General features: G+C 54.1%; 1 long non-coding RNA gene across 1 annotated transcript in view; it reads right to left on the reverse strand.

The window, feature by feature from the left end:
• Positions 1 to 6,949: 6,949 nt before the first annotated feature.
• The window catches only part of LOC121030383 (uncharacterized), a 9,523-nt gene continuing 1,523 nt past the window's right edge, over positions 6,950 to 14,949 (reverse strand). The window contains exons 2-3 of the long non-coding RNA XR_005790177.1: positions 11,041 to 13,765; positions 6,950 to 7,098 (exon numbers count right to left, since the gene is read on the reverse strand). This is a non-coding gene — a long non-coding RNA (uncharacterized LOC121030383). The remainder of the gene's footprint in view (positions 7,099 to 11,040; positions 13,766 to 14,949) is intronic.

The raw sequence follows: 14,949 nt of genomic DNA on the forward strand, positions 1-14,949 counted from the left end.
AGGTCCCAAGGCTTCCCTGAAGGTGCGTTGGGGTGTCCAGTAGTACCATTGTACACTTAGTCACACAACGTCCCAGCAGGTGTCAATAACATCAACAGCATCGAGTGTGGTAACCTGCAGTGAAGTAACCAGGACTAGGGCAACCTAGGGAGGGTGGCCCCAGAGCCGTCCTTTCACAGACCCGGCTGGGGAGAAGTACCATGAAGGCCAAGGCCAGCAGAAGGGTGTGGAAGGACCAAGACTGGCCAGGTCTGCAGTCAAGGAGCAGGGCACAGCATGGGGCACAGAGACCTCAGGGATGACCACACTGGCCAGCCAGCTCAGGCAGGACAGAGAGTGTTCCTGGGGTAAAACCAGCTCTCTGTGTCATGCACAGAAATGAGGAGGACTCTGTGGAAGGTGAGCATGCCCCAGAGCCCAGAACCTGAGGAGGGGGGGCAGGCCCAGGCTGAGAGCGTGGGGCAGGAAGTGTGAGCATGGGCCATAGGGCAGCCCGCCTGCACCCACTCCACATTCTTATTGACCTTGTCCCAGGCCCAGTGAGTCGGTCTCCATTTTGTAATTACTGTATTGTCTGAGGTCTTGTAAATAGCCTTGAATCCTTTGTGGGAAGAAGAATGGCATTCATTAATTAACAAATTCATTAGCAAGTCCTTTCCATCCATTCTTATACCTGGGCCTGCCCATTGGCACAGCACCCACCTTGGGCATCCTACAGGTGGGGAGGGGGCAGCTTTAGGGAGAAGGCCATGTGCAGACAGGCAGGGCAGCCCCACTTGGAGACCCTGGCAGCCATCCTGCCTTACATGGCCTCTCCCTGAGGCCTATGGGCAGAAGACAGAAGCCTGGAGCTGTGGAACTAGGTACCACCCTCAGGGCATCCTGGTTCCCTGAGTGTCCCCCACCTGCTCTGTGCCCTATCAGCAGGACAGTCCCACTTCCCCCCTCCACTTCTTCCCAAACAACATGCCCCACCCCATGGTCATCATGGCACCTGGGCCCACAGAGGCTGTGTAGTTGGGCCGAGCTCAGCAGGCACAGGGCACACTCCTTGGCGTCCTAAGCCTCAGCCACCATCAGGGACCACGGGGACAGCCCGTACATTGGTCCCTCCCCAACACTATAGTCAGGGCAGGCATGGCCTCCATTTGCCCCTGCAGACCCACTTGCCCTGCAGCTTCCTGTTGGACCTGAGGACTTTGCCAGAGGCTGGAGACAGAAAGAAGCAGGTCAGACCAGGCTGGTGTCCTCTGGCTCTCTCCCTGCCAGGCCACAGTAGGCAGGGCTATGACCTCTACCTGCAACCATGGCCTGTGTGAGCAGCCCTTTCCTACAACCAGAGCCTTCCCCAGGTTCTGCATGGCCCCCAACTCAGGCCTCCATGGTGACAGTTCCTATGGTCTTTATGCTCCCTGGTCAGTCAGGATCAGTGGGCCATTACCTGTCTGGACCCTTTCCTGAACATCCTTTTCATTCAAAGCTGGCTCAGACAAGGCTCTTTATTGGAAAGGGAGAGAAATATGCATAAGTCCCCTTAAGTGCTATGTCAGAGGTCCCCCCACCATCCTCAGATCGATGACTTACTGAGAGGACAAGCTGTTATACACACAGGTATGGTCTATCACAGTGAAAGGACATAGACAAAAACCAGCAGAGGGAAAAGGCACCCAGGAGAAGCTCAGGAGAAACCAGGCACAAGCTTCCAGGGGTCTTCTCCCAACAGTGTCACACAGGGACACGCTGAACTCCCCCAGCAACAATGCAGAAATACGTGCAAAGTTCCAACCATGGAAGTTCACCTGAGCCCTGTGTCCAGAGTTTGACTGGGGGTCAGTCACATAAGTCTGCAACACGTACATGACTGACTCCAGCCCCCTCCTGGAGGAAACCCAGGCACTGGCTATGAATCACACTGTCTGCATAAACTTATCTTGCCCAACCGGTAAAGCATGGCCCAAGGCCTCAGGCATGCAAAACACTCTTACCAGACAGAATATTCTAAAATCTCTGGAGACAGGCCTTTATTTGGAATGGGTAGGGTTTGAGCAACCCAGACCTGCTGACTTAACCCTTTCCTACCCAGCCACAAAGCAGAGTAAGGAGGGGCACCTGGGGGACTCAGTTGGTTAAGAATCAGACTCTTGATTTCCACTGAGGTCATGATCTCACAGTTCGTGAGATCAAGCCCCACATTGGGCTCTGCACTGACAGTGAGGAGCCTGCTTGGGATTCTCTCTATCCCTCTCTCTCAAAATAAATAAATAAATAAACTTTTACAAAAGGAGAATAAGGGTAAAGTACTTCACAGAGCTCAGGGCTAGGCTGCTGGCTGGGCTGCCAGCTGAGCCTCCAGGGAAGCAGAACAGAACAGGAAAGTTCTCAGGCATCGAGGTTCTCTCCTCCCTCTTGCAGGGGCCTCCTGGTCTCTTTTCCTGCTTCTTCCTACCTCTGTTTCTTTGTCTTCCTTCTCTTCTCTTCCTCCATCCTCTCCCCTCCATTCTGTCTCTCTTTTTCTCTCTCCCCAGCCCCTCCCAACACCTTCCTCTTCTACAGGTGTATGAGCCAAAGGTAGTTGCCCCAGGCCACCTGCCCTACATGCTCTCTTGGTTCAAGTACAGTCACAGTCTTCTGGAGCTCAGTTCCAAGGGATGGGGAAAGAAATCTGACTGGTCCAGCTTGAGCCAGGTGCTCATACCTGCTCCAGTCAGCCACAGCCAGAGAGGTGGGGTACAGAGAAAAGTGATGTGGGCTGGGAGGACTCCTCACATCCATCCACTCCACAGGTGCAGTACTCTGCACCCACAGTGGAAGGTGAGACACTGGGGCTCACACAGCTAGTAGAGAGAAAATGCACATGTGGAAAGAAGAGCCTGGGGAGGCCATACTGCCCTTTGTAGCCAGACAAGCCATCAGCACAGCACCCTGGAACTGGTCTTTTTAATAAAGGCCTGAAGAAGCCTAAAATAATCTCAATCTAAAATGATTTGGCCTCATTGCCAAATAAGAAATGTGTTGAGCTGATGCTGCAGCTAAGTCCCCTAGGTAGACATAACTGGTCTCGGAGAAAGGGGACAGGAGCAAAGGAGGCACCTTAGCAAAAGAGACAGGGCTGCAGACCCCTTCTTTTGATCCCGCATTACTAGGACCCCTCAGAGGTGACTCTGTCTGTGCTTCATGGAACAAAAAGGACACCAGTGATCACCGTCCCCCGCCCCTGGAAGATCCTCACCTTGCAAGAAGAAGGAGGCTGGGTAATGAGGCGGGCAAGGGCCTATGCTGGCCATGGCCATGAGACTAGATGCCAGGAGCATTTTCTTTGGCCTGTGTGCAGATGGGGCGGGGGGCACTGATGTTCTTTAGGGAGAGGGAGGAGGAGAGCCAGAGCGCAGAGGCAGTGCACTGGGACCCAGCCAGCAGACTTACAGAGCACTGTTGCAGGACCTGTGACATGGTGTGGCAGGACCAGGAAGCATGTGGTACACTTGGACACAGGACAAACTCCACAGGTTGAGTATGCCTGGGGGCAGCTAAAAGCAGGGAGATCTCCTCCCAAAAAGGTATATGGAGGCTCAAGCCCATAGCTGGACAAATAAAAGTGGGAACACCTGTTTGCATGTCTTTGCTGGAGAGGTGGGCATGTGACAGCTTGCCCAACTCCTGTCCCTGAGGCACCTTATCCCCTTGCTCACTCCAGCTTCTCCACTATGGAAACCCAGTCTCAAGAATCATCCTGTTAGCTCTCACAGTGGCAGACAAGACTGGTATTAGATGAAAGGCTATTTCCTCCAGGAAATGTATTGTTGAACATACTGAGACCAGAGGATGGGAGCTCTTACAGTGGCCTGTCCACAGTGAGAAGACAAGGGAGCAATGCTGGGGGCTACAGGGTCCTTCTGTCTGCCCACAGGAGCAAGCCTGGCTCCCACCCAACCAGAGAGCAACAGAGAGTACATCCAGAGTGCACTTGTCCATCATGGTCCCAGTGGCTCCCCAAATACTTCTGTGCACCCGATGCAGGGATGCCGGGCCTCCCAGGAGCCAGGGTCATACTCAGCATACATTTCCACATCACCATCTTTCTCGCCTCTTCCCCCAGGCTAGGCATTTAACCCCCCTGAGTTGCTGTTTATCCATCAGTAAAATGGATAGAATAATATCAATCTCACCAGGGTGTTATTTAGACTTATTTATTAATGCTGGCAATATACTCAGAGCCCTTAAGATTAAAGCAATAGATCACCAGGAAATATTATCGCATCCTGTTGCCATAGAGATGGTTCCATTCTCCTGGCTCCTCCTTGGAGCCCCGCTGCAGCATTAGGCTCCAAGGGTCTGGAGAGCAGAGCTACACCAGCCAGGACATTAACACTAACAACAGTGATAATTAAATTACACAGAGAGGAAGCCCATGAAATATGTATGGGAGAGAAATGGATTTGATTCATTTAGGCAAATGGGCATGTTTTCCCATTAGAAATGGCTCCCCAGAGCCCGCGTCTGGCTCTCTACAGCACGCCTTCCTTTAGACAAGGCAGGGGAACTGGGAAGTTTGGGTAGGAGGCTAAGTTGGAAGCAGAGGTGGGACAGAGATCCCAATACAATCTTCCTGAAAGCAACAGCCACTGCTGGAGCCCAGAGCTGTGGTGGCGTCTCTGAGTGCAGAAGTCCTGTGGGTTTGACCCTCCTCTACCACTCACAAGCAACTTCCCTAACTTTCCAGTTGCCTCTCACATAAGGTGGGGGTGGTTGGGGGCAGGAGGGTGACCCAGGATTGTTGGAATGATTCAAGGACAGGAATGAGGCACTGGCCTCCTTCACCAGTGACCCCTGAGGGAATGGGGTTGCCCACTGCTGTGGTGCACAGAGGGGCTCCAGGTCTCAGAACCGAGTCAGCAAAGTTCTCTACATGTTGTCGGCTCTCCAGTTCACTGTTCCACAGGAGCGGGGGCAGCCACATGAACTGGGCCACGATGCAGAAGCACTGAAGCTACAATTCCAACCACATCTCCCAACCTTCCCTCATGCAGCCCATCATCCTCACCCTCTAGGCCATCCCAATCTGGGTCACCCCTTCCAGGAGCTGTGTCCACCCTGAGTGGCCCTCCATAGCAGAGGCCCTGGGGACAGGGACCAGCTGTCTCTCCTTCATGCTCTCTTCCTGTCCAGCTTGGAAGTGAATCTTGGCTACAACTCTCTGAGCCCAGAAATAGAAACAGGTCACTGCCCAGTTTGGAGCTGGGGGATGCCTGAGGGAAGCCTGAGGGAAGTCTGATACCAAAGGCCTGGTTCCCTGAAGGGAGGGACTGGAAGCCCCAGCTTTGAGCCAAATGCACAGTGAGTACTTAGTGAATCCAGTATAGCCCCAGCGACCCTAAGAGGAATGCCCCACACTCCCCACCTCTGCCTACTGTCGACGGCCTTTCCCGAGCTAGCTTGGTTCAGTCCCTGTGGGCCAGGCACAAACAGACAACAGACATACAAGTCAACCCTGAGGGCTTCCTGTCCCCAACAACGGCAATACCATGGGCACCTGGGAAGATGGCTGGATGTGTCCTGAGCCACTGCCCTCCTTTCTTGGCTGTGGTCTCCTCTCAAGGTCTCCCCCTTCCAAAAGGACAGAAGAGCTCCACTATCTGTCATTTATACTGTGCTGTGAATTTAATCCCCATGATAATAACAAGAGCCAGTAGTATTTAGTGAGTACAGTGCTTGCAAAGCATGCTCTCCTGAACCCGAGAGCCCCTTGAGGCAACTGGTGTTAACTATGCCCATTTCACAGATGAGGAAACTGGGGCTCAGTGAGCTTAGTCATTAGTTCACAGTCACAGAGCAAGTCATCAGGGACAGGATTCAGACCCAGCATGTTCCCCTCTCCTGGGAAACTTGTGTTCTTAACCACATTGCTCATCATTGCAGCAAGGGCTCTTTGTGCAGAGATGGGTGGGGGCGGGTGTCCTGACTTTGCCCCTTTGCACCCCACCTCCCTAGAAGTTTTATAGAGCTATCTTTTAACTGTGTGCCCTGTAATATCTAGGGGAGAACAGCTCTCAGCTCTCAGGCCTCCCGGGGTAACATCAGTAAGGAGCCTGGGTCTCACAGACACAAACAGAGAAGGTCAGGGAGGAGCCCGCCCCAGGAGCTGCCACCAAGCAGCCATCTGAAGTCCCCAGGGCATCCCTTCCATGGGAAGTCATACCAGGGCCTGAGTCTGGTGTCATCCTGGATGGCTCACCTCAGTTAGGCTTTGTGTTTCCCCCTCAGACCAGGAGCTCCTCATAGGCAGGGACAGAGCCTTATTCATTTGAAGCCTGGACCACACCACACCCCTCCCCCAAAACACACACACAGAGTCAAACCAGCTTCATCTTCATCTGATGCCAAGCCAGAGTTTTCTGGGCCCACTTTACTAAGGCTCAGAAAGATTAGCAGAGCCCCTGCCATGAAGACACTAGGCCCTTATTCCTGTAGCTCTGGGCATTAACAAGTAGAGTGCTCGTGCCCTTGCACAGCAAAGTTCATCTCAGCAAGGTCCCTTCTCCCCTTGCAATGTCCCAGGCACTGTCCCAGGCATGGAGGAGACCCAGGGAACAAAACAAACCCCAGCCCTCATGAAGTCCACAAATCTACACCAATGGCATTGTGCTCAGGACTGGGGAGGGGGTGGGAGAAGGGGGTCCTCACTAAGAAGGTAATAGCTAAGCAAGCATCTGAAAGGTGTCTTGGAGCTGACCACGGGGCATCAGGAAATAAGAGTGATCCAGACAAGGACACAGCACGTGCCAAGGCCCTGAGGCTCAACCTTCTCACTATGTACAGGTAAATGGAAGACATCTTGTTGATCTCCTGGCGGTCAGATGGTGGCCTGGCACTTGCCAGCTACTTTTAGAGTTATCCACAACCATCTGACAACCATTTTGCTCTAAGAAAACTGAGACTCAGAGACCTCATATGGCTTTCTAAAGGTCATTCACTAGTGTGTATGACTTGATCACTGGTCTGCCTGGTTCCAAAGCTTGTGTCTGTCCACATGCCCTCCTGAATGCCAAGGGTCCAGCTTGCCACGGGCTCACCCAGCAGGCCTCGGCTTTGATGTTCCTCCTGGGGATTGAATGAATAAATGAGTGAATGAACTAACCAACACCAAGATACCCCTTCCATGTGACGGTCTCCTGACCCCTGCTGGCAGGAGAAGCAGCCTGGCTGGTCAGGGGATTGGCTCTGGGGCCATGGCCGGCTGAGCCTGGAGTCCAGCCTGCTGCCCCATAGCCTCAGGCCAAACCTACGGAAGCAGAACAGTGACCCCAGGTCACTCCCTTTTGCCCAGCTCCAGGCCCAGGATAGGCATATTGGGTTGACCAGCAGGGGCTACACACAGACACCCACTCTTGTCTCCCAAGTTGTTCTGATCCACCCTGTACCGCAGTCCTTGAAGAGTGGCATCAAGGAAAAGCATCAGAACCCCTAGGGCCACCCCTGCCCACCTCTCTAAGCATCCCATCTCCCTCCTTCATCCTTTGGGTCCCAGCCACACAAGGCTTCTGCTGGTTCCCTGCAAAAGGCCACTCAGCCAGGCACTGGGTGTGGCATCCCTCTGCCTAACATGCTCTGCATGAGCACTCTTACTTCTGAGACTCAGCTCAAATGCTGCCTCCCCCAGGTGGCCCCCTGACCCCCAAGCTCCATCAACATCCCCTTGGGGGCTCTGCCCACCATGGGTTGACCACACGTTATGACCACAGTACCCGGTGTTGACCTCGTCCTGGAAGCAGCCCCTGACAGTGCATCCCGGTGCCCTCTGTACCCAGACAGCCACCAGCAAGCTGTGCAGAAAGCATCTGGGGATGGGACCAAGCCCTCTTTGCACATCTTGGGCAATGTGTTTTCTTTTTCCGAGAGTGCTGCAAATCCATTTGCCCGACAGTGATGGGAATGGGTATTGTCAGTGGTGGGGAGAGCACATTATGAATGATTCCACTTGAGTCCATTTTTAAAAGGAGGAAATCAATATGCTCTTCCCGGCATCGTCGGCTCCCCTCACCTGACCTCTGTGCTCAGGCCCCAGCGGCAATTCCCACCACCCTCTCTCTTCCTTCCTTCCCAGAAGGGGCCGTTCCTTTCTCCAAACCACCCACAGAGCCTCAGGAAAACAGGCTTCTCTTCTAGGGAAAGTGCTGGGTGCAGGCACCCACACGGGACACTGGGGTAGAAGCACTTGATCCCAAGGATAGTCTGTGCTTGAGGAACCTCCACAGACCCCGGTGAATGCACTGCCCCAGCCTGGGGACTCTGAAATCACAACCAAGCATGGGCCTACCACATGCTGGACAGTGCCTGGCATTCCCACACAATGTTTGCAAAAACTCGGGGAACACCAAGAAACAGTCCCAGGATCCGCCCTAACACCTCCATCTGATGGGCTGGCAAGAAGCAGGCTCAGAGAAGCAAAGCGGTGCCCAAGGACACACAGCTCAAATGTGGCAAACTCTGGATGCTAAAGCAGGCTTTCTGCAATAGCTCCATGGGCTGGCTCCGGGAATGCACAGGTCCTGGGGCCACACCGCCAAGGGTCAAACCCCAGCTCTGCCACCCGAAACCTGGACAAGTCACTTAACGTCTGTAAGCCTCCTCTAAAACAGGGCTGATACAACCTCCTTGAGGTGGTGCTGGGAGGCTGTCCAGGAAGGGCCCAGCCAACACGAACCACGAGTAAGGCAGTCCAGAGCCCACCCCTCCGGGCTGTCGGCCGCTGGCCTCTGCCACCTCCCCTCCTCACGGACCTCAGGGCTGTCTGTGCTCTACACCCTGGGTACGAATCCATCCTGGCCTCACCTGGCTGTCCCTCTTTCCAAGAAGCCTGCAGCCTGTGTGGCAACAGCTGTACACATCTCTTGGCCTCAGGCTAACTTTAATAATGAGTGTTCAGTGAGGATTCCTTTTACTTTATTAACTCTCCCTCACCCCAAAGTCAGGCCATTCATTTTCCTGTTTTGCTTTGGAAGCATTTCCACAAATCCACTGTGGAGGCAACATGATTCAGCTAAAAAAAAAAAAAAAAAAAAAAAAAAAGAGGGGGGGCCACCACAACTTGCAGAGACTGGATCCCAGCTATGTCACCAACAGGCTGTGACCTGAGATGCTGTCCTTCCATCTCCAGCCTCAGTTTCCCCCTCTGTAAAATGAAAGGGTTGAACTAGCTAAGTCACCAGGGCCCCTTAAGTGGCTGTGGCTCCTCCTTTCTGGGAAAGATGCAGTTTCTACAGGGCCTATTTCACTCAGGATAGTGCCTGTCCTGGCACAGGTGACGACCCACATTTAGCAACTTACAAATCAGAGAGACGTAGCACTGCTCACACTGTGAAACCCACAGGAGGGCTTCCCTCACGCAGAGACCCAGGTGGAGGTGTAGAGCTACTTTCTGGAATTTAGCTGGCCACGGGAAGAGGTAAAGAACTCTGAAGGGCCTGACATCAGAAACGAAACGCCCAGACTGGGCATGACACTCATCACTTCGGCCCACAGTCAAGCCAGAACCAGGCACTGGGCCTTCCCTGGCAAACCACAAGGGAACCAAGGAGTTTCCACTGCCGTGTGCTGGAAGGTGGAAAGCCAGGCATATGAGGAATAAGCCCACTGACCACCACCCACGCTTGAGTCTCCCAGGGACGAGGGGAGCAGATGGGTGCTCTATGGCCCTTGGATAGCATCATGTCTGAGCCCTGGGCGGAGGGGAGGGAGAGGCTTGGCTACATGGGCCTGGAGTGTGAGGAGTACTCTGGGCCTGGCATCTTGGGTCCTCCCTCGTGCATCTAAGCATTCCCACAAGAACTCTATACACAAGGCAGCTTCATGGGGAGCAGGAGTGGGAAGACCATGCTGGCAGACACCTGGGAGCCCTGGGAATCCCAGAAATGCAGTGGTGTGGGGGTGGGGAGGATCAGAGAGACCAGTGAGGTCAGAATTAAACCTTGGAAATTAGTGCTGTTCATGTAGCTTCCTCCTCACATGCCGGGACTAGATACCCCAACCCTGTCTGGGGAGGTCCTTCCTGACAGAACAGCAAGAATGCACAGGTGCAGGAGAGATGGCTCCAGGCAGTTAGAGTGACCATCCTAGGGCTGCATTTACTGCACCTTCTAGCATGCCAGCCACAGGCAAAACCCAATGTCTGTCAAAGACTGTTTATTCATTCACCCTTCACTCATTCGGCAAAATAGGTGTCAGACTTGAGCAATACCCAGCCCCTTCCCTCAGACACTTGGGCTTGGAGTGGGGACCAAGCTCTTACTTACCCAGGACATCCCTGACCCTGTGGCCCTGACGGGAGCATCATCCTATGTTTTCCAGGACCTTTCAGGACCAGGCCTTGGGAAGAGACGCGGTTGGAGCCTGCACTGAGCTGCTGCCCACCAGCCTGGCATGACATGGCATCTCCACAGGCCTCTGCACAATGGCACCAGGCTCAGGCCTGTGGCAGCAGGTATGTTACCACTCCAATTATACAGATGAGGCAACAGAGGCCTCCAAGAGTTGCCCAGCGAGGACTAGACCCAGCTGGCCTGCCTCAGGAGAAAAGTGAGTGCACAGCAGCCAGCAACTCCATGCACCTCCTTCAGGGAAGCGGGACAATGGCATGCGTGGGAGGGCCCACGCTGGCCTCAGTCCCAGCAAGCTGATGAAATCTTTGGTTTGCCCCTGGGTCAGGTCCTGCTGGCACCTCTTCCCCAAGAAGCTTTCTCTGCACCCCCCATGCCACCTCTGCTCCCCTCACCACAGCTGGAAGGCCTTGTCTTTGGCCAGCTGCCCCCAGCACACAGTGGGTTCCCAAGGGCCAGGCCCCACCATCATCCCCTTTGGCCTCTGAGTCCAGCACAGGCTCTGCTTTGATGTGATCAGGACATTCGTAAGATGGGAAGCATGAATTCATTTATATCCACCTTATACCAACACAGTAACAGCATTTCACATTCTCTTTTTTTAAATAACTTTTGTCTTAATAGAAAATATGTAAAACACCAAAAAATTTAAAACCCATAAACTCACCGTTGACATATTCATATATTTTCTTCCAGGCTTTTCTCTGTGCTTAGCTTCTGTTTGTTCACAAAGCAAAATTGCCAGGATGGGGTATGATTTTGTAGCCTGGTTTTCGTACTCAGGGTCACATTGCAAGCACTTTATAGTGTTAATTCATGTGTTGAGTAAACCATGTAATGGCTGCATGGCATTCATTCTAATCGCTCCATAATTTAGATGGCCATTCCCCTAATGTGGGCGTGAGGTAGTTGCCAATTTCAGGCCACATAGAAAAGGCTGCAGGGCCTCTTTCTGGGCGAGAATCGTGGTCTGCTTGTCCAAGCATGCCCAAGGCACATTCCCACCTGGCCTCCTTGCTCGAAGCCCTGCCTTTGTTAAAGCCTGTCACCCAGCATCCCGCTGGCCCTGTCCCAAGAGGAGGCTCAGGAATCCCTCCTCTGCAGGACCTCCCAACTGCTCCGGGCCTGCTCCCACCTCCAGCCTGAAGAGGGCTGGTTGTTCAGAGGCAGTGTCTCCCCAGCCTGAGCTCTCCCTCGGCCCCCCTCTCCCCTACTCTCCTCACTCCCTCCACAGAGGGCTGGCCCAGGCCAGCCATGCAGGGACTGTGCAAAAGCCATACCTGACAAAGAGCTGGTTACCGATTCGAGAGAGAACCAAGGCTGCCTTGGGGAAAGGTCTGGAATGCCCTTCTGGAAAGCACATACAAGCCCTGGGAGGGGGGGTCCCTGAGGTGGTCACTCCCCAGCCCCTGGGTGTCTCTCCCTCTCTGTGCACCTCCTCTCCTGCCAAGCCACCTACCAGAACCACAACAGCCCACTCTCGGTCCCTTTCTCTGCACAGGCTCTGTTGGCTTCTTCAGTTCAGTGTCCACTCCAGAACCTGGCTGGCCCAGCCCAAGCCCTTGGTAGCTTTCCCTGGGGCCTAAGTTTCTGGTCGGCCATGGATAGGTTCCTGGTTCAAGCACCCTCCACTGGTCACTTATCTCAGGTGGAGGGAGAGAAGTAGCCCTGACCCCAGCGACCTAGGGCAGTGGACACCCTGAGGAAGGGGCAAGGGAAAGAATGCAGTCACCACAGGTATGATAGGCAGAAGACACGGGTCTCGACGGCGGTGGCACCAAGGGCTGGGAGGACACGCTGAGCAATGACCAGAGCAAGGAGTATGTCTTACTCATGGTGGTGCCCAGCAGAAGGGACTGTGCTCCTGGGTAAGCAGGGCAGGACCAGCAGAGTCCACAGAAGCTGTCACAGCACCAAGCACTGCCATCAGCAGATTACTGGTCCCACACAGCTAAACAGGCACCAGAGGCCTCTGCCTGGGGCACCTCTGGAGAGAGGCAGGGCCCAAGGGGAAGAGTAAGATGCCAGACAAGTATCCCTGGGGACCCCTGTGTACTGGGGGCTGGAAAGTGGAGGGCACAGCAGAGAAGGGGATGGCAGGATCAGGGGCAGAGGCAGGACACCCCAAATGGTCTCTAGGCTGCTGGGTGCTGTCAGCTACTGCAAGGTGGACACAGCTGCAGACAGCAGCCTGGCCTGAGGTCCCGCCCTCCTGCGGCTGGTGGAGGCAAGGCCATCTCTCCCCCTCACCTAGCCAGGGACGTCTCTGAAGGCCACTCTGGCCCAGCGCTCCCCGTGCAGCTGGCCTGCATGGCAGCCATCCACTTCTCCCCGCCCACTCTTGCTTCATCCCAAGATTCCTCCCCAAAAGTACAGGAAGCCAGTGTACGAACATCACGTGTGAATCCCAGGAAAGCTGAGGAAGCAGGGCCACCGCCAGGCTGGCATCGGGCCTCTCCCTCCCGAGCCTTCAGCCTGCCCCCCTCTTCTACCACAGCTCACCGCCTATCCTTCTGGGACTCTGTGAACATTTCAGCACCTCCAGACTTTGCTTTCCTTGCTCTTGACCTACACTATGCTTTCCTTCCCTGACCCTGTCCTTCCGGCAGCATGTGCCATCTGATGACTGCTGCCCACTGCTATGGCCTCTCAAGCCCCACTAGCAGGCCTACCAGGCCCCACCCCACAGCACTCTGAGTTTGCCCCATCCTGCCTCAGCCTTGGCTTCAGCCTTCATGCACAGGACAACTGTGCCACGAGGAGCCTAGATGGGAACAGACCAAGAGCGGGTCCAGTGTGTCCCAAAGTGTGCGGTCAGAGACAACATGAGTAATGCTTGCCAGCAGAGCTTTGATTCGGAATTACTGGGTTGTCCCACCCTGGGGATTTCTCAGCCATAAGACACAGAAATGGAGGGACCAAGAACCCAGCTGCAGTGTCACTTCTGCTTGTCACATGAATGAAAGAGCAAAACCCCACAAGGACGTAAGGGGTCACAGGGATGGGCGAAGCGTGGTCCTGAGAGCATCATCCTGGAAAGGAGTAGGGCCTAGCTGGGGAGGGGCTCCAGAGCATGGGAAGAGCCATGGACGGGGTCGGAGGGTGGGGGTGGAGTGCATGGGTAACCACACAGGATGCCCAGGAGCGTGGGCCAGTCCAAGCCTGTGGCAAGATGGAGTGCAAAACTGAGGTGTCAGCAAGGCGGGCTCCATCCGAAGGCCATGGGAGAAGCATGGGTCCCAGGCCTGTCTCCTGGCCTGGATGCTCGTCTTCTCTGTCTTCACATCATCTTCTCTGTGTGCATCTGTGTCCTGGCCGCCCCTTCTCAGGAGGACTCCAACCACACCGGATGTGCAAATAAGGCCACATGCTGCGGTCCTGGGGGGTTCAGACTGCAACACAAGAATGGGGGAAAACTCAATTCAGCCACAGCAGCATCGGTGGATTGCATTGCCTCACCAAGGGAGGCCTGGCCCAAGGATGGCAGGAAACCTGCTGGAGGCTTTTGCACATCCTTACCGGCTGCGGGCCACCTGGGCAGTGGGCTGGCTGCTCCCTGTTGCCACCCGGGAGACGACAAGAGGGAAGGAAGCGAGGCCCGGAGCCAGCTAGAGCTCCAGCAATCCTGTCGTCAATCATCAGACACTTCGCTGCCTACTTTGGGCTCTAAAATAACACATTGATTTTTGAGCCAAAGCTAACTTTAGTTACCAGTGATGCTGCTAACAGGGGGAAATAAGTAATCATCATTAGAACTGAATCCAAATGAATGAGCTAGCCTGGGTCTCACTGGGATTTGGGCTTCTTCATCTTCTTTTTTTTAATTGTCACAGTTTGCTGACATAGTTCTTCCTAAACTGAAGCGACATGAAAGAAATCTTTTACAAAATATGACACGTTACCATTTGGGAAATATTAAAGGAATTGATTATTCTGCTTATCTGCTGCTGTTCTACAAACCATCCCAAGATTTAGTGTCTTCGCACAATACCATTTTGTAACATCTCACTATTTTGTGGGTTGGGAATTGAGGTAGGACTTGGCTGGTCATTCTTCTGCTCTGCGTGACATCAACTAGGCTGCTCCATGGTGCTCAGCTGGCAGCATGGCAGGTCCAGGACATCCCGAGTCACATGCCAAATCCCTCCCATCATGGTCTCTGGGCTCTCCACATGGCATCTCCGGCAGGGCCCAGCAGCAATAGTCTATGCAGAGGTGCTGGGACCCAAGCCCACGGTGGACACCACGGGTGAGAAAGTGCTTAGTCCCTTTTGTTGTGGGGAAAACATCTTGGACAGGAGCCAAGGGAATGGGCAGCAGGGACTAGTCATGTTCTTGTCAGCAACCAGCAGGAGTCTGGAGCAAAATGCTCAGCTTACAAAGCAACCCCAGACTGCAAAGGAGACGGCACCACCCTTACCCACACTCACACTGCTTGAACTGCTAGTCACTCATACAAACTCACCCACACTCACACTGCTCCTACTGCTAGTCTCTCATACACACTCACCCACACTCACACTTGCTCCTATGGCCAGTCTCTCATACACACTCACCCACACTCACACTGCTCCTA

Source organism: Herpailurus yagouaroundi, unplaced genomic scaffold (genome assembly GCF_014898765.1).
Source record: "Herpailurus yagouaroundi ecotype Mexico unplaced genomic scaffold, PumYag 140, whole genome shotgun sequence".
Taxonomy (NCBI): Eukaryota; Metazoa; Chordata; class Mammalia; order Carnivora; family Felidae; genus Herpailurus; species Herpailurus yagouaroundi.